Genomic DNA, 7358 nt, shown 5'->3' with positions numbered 1-7358 from the left:
CATAGCCGCAGTACAGGCTGCGCTACATACCAACAATAACCTTGGATCTAGCAGTACAGGAAATCGTGTAGGATGCACCTACAAAGAATTCACTGCCTGCAAACCTTTGGAATTTGATGGAACCGAAGGACCGATCGGATTGAAACGGTGGACCGAGAAGGTTGAATCGGTGTTTGCCATAAGTAAGTGTACTGAAGAGGACAAAGTGAAGTACGCTACGCATACCTTCACAGGTTCTGCGTTAACATGGTGGAATACCTATCTAGAGCAAGTGGGACAAGATGATGCGTACGCACTACCGTGGTCAGCATTCAAGCACTTGATGAACGAGAAGTACCATCCCAGAACCGAGGTCAATAAGCTCAAGACAGAACTTAGAGGGTTACGAACCCAAGGATTTGATATTACCACGTACGAAAGACGATTCACAGAATTGTGCCTATTGTGTCCGGGAGCATTCGAAGATGAGGAAGAGAAGATCGACGCGTTTGTGAAAGGATTACCGGAAAGAATCCAAGAAGATATAAGTTCACACGAGCCCGCCTCCATACAACAGGCATGTAGAATGGCTTACAAACTAGTGAACCAGATTGAAGAAAGAATTAAAGAGCAGACTGCTGAAGAGGCCAATGTGAAGCAAGTCAAAAGAAAGTGGGAGGAAAACGGTGATAAGAATCACCAATACAACAACAACAGCAATTACAACAATAATCGCAACAATTATCCCAACAATCGCAACATCAATCGCAACTACAACAAACGGCCCAACAACAACAACAACAACAACAACAACAACAGCAACTACAACAATCATCCCAACAACAATAATAACCGCAACAACAACAACAATCAGAAGCAACTATGCCAAAGGTGTGAAAAGAATCACTCGGGGTTCTGCACTAAATTTTGCAACAAGTGTAAAAGAAATGGTCATAGCGCGGCGAAGTGTGAGGTCTACGGACCAGGGGTTAATAGAACGAAAGGAACAAATGGTGTCGGAACGAGTAATGGCGGAGCAAGTAGTGTCGGAGCAAGTTATGCCAATGTAGTTTGTTATAAATGTGGAAAACCAGGCCACATTATTAGAAATTGCCCGAACCAGGAGAACACGAATGGACAAGGCCGTGGAAGAGTTTTCAATATTAATGCGGTAGAGGCACAGGAAGACCCGGAGCTTGTTACGGGTACGTTTCTTATTGACAATAAATCTGCTTACGTTTTATTTGATTCGGGTGCGGATAGAAGCTATATGAGTAGAGATTTTTGTGCTAAATTAAGTTGTCCATTGACGCCTTTGGATAGTAAATTTTTACTCGAATTAGCAAATGGTAAATTAATTTCAGCAGATAATATATGTCGGAATCGAGAAATTAAACTGGTTAGCGAAACATTTAAGATTGATTTGATACCAGTAGAGTTAGGGAGTTTTGATGTGATAATCGGTATGGACTGGTTGAAAGAAGTTAAAGCGGAGATCGTTTGTTACAAAAATGCAATTCGCATTATACGAGAAAAAGGAAAACCCTTAATGGTGTACGGAGAAAAGGGCAACACGAAGCTACATCTTATTAGTAATTTGAAGGCACAAAAACTAATAAGAAAAGGTTGCTATGCTGTTCTAGCACACGTCGAGAAAGTACAAACTGAAGAAAAGAGCATCAATGATGTTCCCATTGCAAAAGAATTTCCCGATGTATTTCCGAAAGAATTACCGGGATTACCCCCACATCGATCCGTTGAATTTCAAATAGATCTTGTACCAGGAGCTGCACCAATAGCTCGTGCTCCTTACAGACTCGCACCCAGCGAGATGAAAGAACTGCAAAGCCAATTACAAGAACTTTTAGAGCGTGGTTTCATTCGACCAAGCACATCACCGTGGGGAGCTCCTGTTTTGTTTGTCAAGAAGAAAGATGGTACATTCAGGTTGTGTATCGACTACCGAGAGTTGAACAAACTTACCATCAAGAACCGCTACCCACTACCGAGAATCGATGACTTATTTGATCAACTACAAGGCTCGTCTGTTTATTCAAAGATTGACTTACGTTCCGGGTATCATCAAATGCGGGTGAAAGAAGATGATATTCCAAAGACTGCTTTCAGAACACGTTACGGTCATTACGAGTTTATGGTCATGCCGTTTGGTTTAACTAATGCACCAGCTGTGTTCATGGACCTTATGAACCGAGTGTGTGGACCATACCTTGACAAGTTTGTCATTGTTTTCATTGATGACATACTTATTTACTCAAAGAATGACCAAGAACACGGTGAACATTTGAGAAAGGTGTTAGAAGTATTGAGGAAGGAAGAATTGTACGCTAAGTTTTCAAAGTGTGCATTTTGGTTGGAAGAAGTTCAATTCCTCGGTCACATAGTGAATAAAGAAGGTATTAAGGTGGATCCGGCAAAGATAGAAACTGTTGAAAAGTGGGAAACCCCGAAAACTCCGAAACACATACGCCAGTTTTTAGGACTAGCTGGTTACTACAGAAGGTTCATCCAAGACTTTTCCAGAATAGCAAAACCCTTGACTGCATTAACGCATAAAGGGAAGAAATTTGAATGGAATGATGAACAAGAGAAAGCGTTTCAGTTATTGAAGAAAAAGCTAACTACGGCACCTATATTGTCATTGCCTGAAGGGAATGATGATTTTGTGATTTATTGTGATGCATCAAAGCAAGGTCTCGGTTGTGTATTAATGCAACGAACGAAGGTGATTGCTTATGCGTCTAGACAATTGAAGATTCACGAACAAAATTATACGACGCATGATTTGGAATTAGGCGCGGTTGTTTTTGCATTAAAGACTTGGAGGCACTACTTATATGGGGTCAAAAGTATTATATATACCGACCACAAAAGTCTTCAACACATATTTAATCAGAAACAACTGAATATGAGGCAGCGTAGGTGGATTGAATTATTGAATGATTACGACTTTGAGATTCGTTACCACCCGGGGAAGGCAAATGTGGTAGCCGATGCCTTGAGCAGGAAGGACAGAGAACCCATTCGAGTAAAATCTATGAATATAATGATTCATAATAACATTACTACTCAAATAAAGGAGGCGCAACAAGGAGTTTTAAAAGAGGGAAATTTAAAGGATGAAATACCCAAAGGATCGGAGAAGCATCTTAATATTCGGGAAGACGGAACCCGGTATAGGGCTGAAAGGATTTGGGTACCAAAATTTGGAGATATGAGAGAAATGGTACTTAGAGAAGCTCATAAAACCAGATACTCAATACATCCTGGAACGGGGAAGATGTACAAGGATCTCAAGAAACATTTTTGGTGGCCGGGTATGAAAGCCGATGTTGCTAAATACGTAGGAGAATGTTTGACGTGTTCTAAGGTCAAAGCTGAGCATCAGAAACCATCAGGTCTACTTCAACAACCCGAAATCCCGGAATGGAAATGGGAAAACATTACCATGGATTTCATCACTAAATTGCCAAGGACTGCAAGTGGTTTTGATACTATTTGGGTAATAGTTGATCGTCTCACCAAATCAGCACACTTCCTACCAATAAGAGAAGATGACAAGATGGAGAAGTTAGCACGACTGTATTTGAAGGAAGTCGTCTCCAGACATGGAATACCAATCTCTATTATCTCTGATAGGGATGGCAGATTTATTTCAAGATTCTGGCAGACATTACAGCAAGCATTAGGAACTCGTCTAGACATGAGTACTGCCTATCATCCACAAACTGATGGGCAGAGCGAAAGGACGATACAAACGCTTGAAGACATGCTACGAGCATGTGTTATTGATTTCGGAAACAGTTGGGATCGACATCTACCGTTAGCAGAATTTTCCTACAACAACAGCTACCATTCAAGCATTGAGATGGCGCCGTTTGAAGCACTTTATGGTAGAAAGTGCAGGTCTCCGATTTGTTGGAGTGAAGTGGGGGATAGACAGATTACGGGTCCGGAGATTATACAAGAAACTACCGAGAAGATCATCCAAATTCAACAACGGTTGAAAACCGCCCAAAGTCGACAAAAGAGCTACGCTGACATTAAAAGAAAAGATATAGAATTTGAAATTGGAGAGATGGTCATGCTTAAAGTTGCACCCTGGAAAGGCGTTGTTCGATTTGGTAAACGAGGGAAATTAAATCCAAGGTATATTGGACCATTCAAGATTATTGATCGTGTCGGACCAGTAGCTTACCGACTTGAGTTACCTCAACAACTCGCGGCTGTACATAACACTTTCCACGTCTCGAATTTGAAGAAATGTTTTGCTAAAGAAGATCTCACTATTCCGTTAGATGAAATCCAAATCAACGAAAAACTTCAATTCATCGAAGAACCCGTCGAAATAATGGATCGTGAGGTTAAAAGACTTAAGCAAAACAAGATACCAATTGTTAAGGTTCGGTGGAATGCTCGTAGAGGACCCGAGTTCACCTGGGAGCGTGAAGATCAGATGAAGAAGAAATACCCGCATCTATTTCCAGAAGATTCGTCAACACCTTCAACAGCTTAAAATTTCGGGACGAAATTTATTTAACGGGTAGGTACTGTAGTGACCCGAACTTTTCCATGTTTATATATATTAATTGAGATTGATATTTACATGATTAAATGTTTCCAACATGTTAAGCAATCAAACTTGTTAAGACTTGATTAATTGAAATAGGTTTCATATAGACAATTGACCACCCAAGTTGACCGGTGATTCACGAACGTTAAAACTTGTAAAAAAAAAAAAACTATATGATGACATATATATGGTTATATATATAGTTAACATGATATTATGATAAGTAAACATATCATTAATTATATTAACAATGAACTACATATGTAAAAACAAGACTACTAACTTAATGATTTTGAAACGAGACATATATGTAACGTTTATCGTTGTAACGACATTTAATGTATATATATCATATTAAGAGATATTCGTACATCATAATATCATGATAATATAATAATTTAAAATCTCTTTTGTTATTATAAACATTGGGTTAACAACATTTAACAAGATCGTTAACCTAAAGGTTTCAAAACAACACTTACATGTAACGACTAACGATGACTTAACGACTCAGTTAAAATGTATATACATGTAGTGTTTTAATATGTATTTATACACTTTTGAAAGACTTCAATACACTTATCAAAATACTTCTACTTAACAAAAATGCTTACAATTACATTCTCGTTCAGTTTCATCAACAATTCTACTCGTATGCACCCATATTCGTACTCGTACAATACACAGCTTTTAGATGTATGTACTATTGGTATATACACTCCAATGATCAGCTCTTAGCAGCCCATGTGAGTCACCTAACACATGTGGGAACCATCATTTGGCAACTAGCATGAAATATCTCATAAGATTACAAAAATATGAGTAATCATTCATGACTTATTTACATGAAAACAAAATTACATATCCTTTATATCTAATCCATACACCAACGACCAAAAACACCTACAAACACTTTCATTCTTCAATTTTCTTCATCTAATTGAACTCTCTCAAGTTCTATCTTCAAGTTCTAAGTGTTCTTCATAAATTCCAAAAGTTCTAGTTTCATAAAATCAAGAATACTTTCAAGTTTGCTAGCTCACTTCCAATCTTGTAAGGTGATCATCCAACCTCAAGAAATCTTTGTTTCTTACAGTAGGTTATCATTCTAATACAAGGTAATAATCATATTCAAACTTTGGTTCAATTTCTATAACTATAACAATCTTATTTCAAGTGATGATCTTACTTGACCTTGTTTTCGTGTCATGATTTTTGCTTCAAGAACTTTGAGCCATCCAAGGATCCATTGAAGCTAGATCCATTTTTCTCTTTTCCAGTAGGTTCATCCAAGGAACTTAAGGTAGTAATGATGTTCATAACATCATTCGATTCATACATATAAAGCTATCTTATTCGAAGGTTTAAACTTGTAATCACTAGAACATAGTTTAGTTAATTCTAAACTTGTTCGCAAACAAAAGTTAATCCTTCTAACTTGACTTTTAAAATCAACTAAACACATGTTCTATATCTATATGATATGCTAACTTAATGATTTAAAACCTGGAAACACGAAAAACACCGTAAAACCGGATTTACGCCGTCGTAGTAACACCGCGGGCTGTTTTGGGTTAGTTAATTAAAAACTATGATAAACTTTGATTTAAAAGTTGTTATTATGATTTTTATTATGAACATGAAACTATATCCAAAAATTATGGTTAAACTCAAAGTGGAAGTATGTTTTCTAAAATGGTCATCTAGACGTCGTTCTTTCGACTGAAATGACTACTTTTACAAAAACGACTTGTAACTTATTTTTCCGACTAGAAACCTATACTATTTTTGTTTAGATTCATAAAATAGAGTTCAATATGAAACCATAGCAATTTGATTCACTCAAAACGGATTTAAAATGAAGAAGTTATGGGTAAAACAAGATTGGATAATTTTTCTCATTTTAGCTACGTGAAAATTGGTAACAAATCTATTCCAACCATAACTTAATCAACTTGTATTATATATTATGTAATCTTGAGATACCATAGACACGTATACAATGTTTCGACCTATCATGTCGACACATCTATATATATTTCGGAACAACCATAGACACTCTATATGTGAATGTTGGAGTTAGCTATACAGGGTTGAGGTTGATTCCAAAATATATATAGTTTGAGTTGTGATCAATACTGAGATACGTATACACTGGGTCGTGGATTGATTCAAGATAATATTTATCGATTTATTTCTGTACATCTAACTGTGGACAACTAGTTGTAGGTTACTAACGAGGACAGCTGACTTAATAAATTTAAAACATCAAAATATATTAAAAGTGTTGTAAATATATTTTGAACATACTTTGATATATATGTATATGTATATATTGTTATAGGTTCGTGAATCAACCAGTGGCCAAGTCTTACTTCCCGACGAAGTAAAAATCTGTGAAAGTGAGTTATAGTCCCACTTTTAAAATCTAATATTTTTGGGATGAGAATACATGCAGGTTTTATAAATTATTTACAAAATAGACACAAGTACGTGAAACTACATTCTATGGTTGAATTATCGAAATCGAATATGCCCCTTTTTATTAATTCTGGTAATCTAAGAATTAGGGAACAGACACCCTAATTGACGCGAATCCTAAAGATAGATCTATTGGGCCTAACAAACCCCATCCAAAGTACCGGATGCTTTAGTACTTCGAAATTTATATCATATCCGAAGGGTGTCCCGGAATGATGGGGATATTCTTATATATGCATCTTGTTATTGTCGGTTACCAGATGTTCACCATATGAATGATTTTTATCTCTATGTATGGGATGTGTAT

This window comes from Rutidosis leptorrhynchoides, chromosome 11 (genome assembly GCF_046630445.1).
Source record: "Rutidosis leptorrhynchoides isolate AG116_Rl617_1_P2 chromosome 11, CSIRO_AGI_Rlap_v1, whole genome shotgun sequence".
Classification (NCBI taxonomy): Eukaryota; Viridiplantae; Streptophyta; class Magnoliopsida; order Asterales; family Asteraceae; genus Rutidosis; species Rutidosis leptorrhynchoides.
This window is presented reverse-complemented; position numbering follows the sequence as displayed.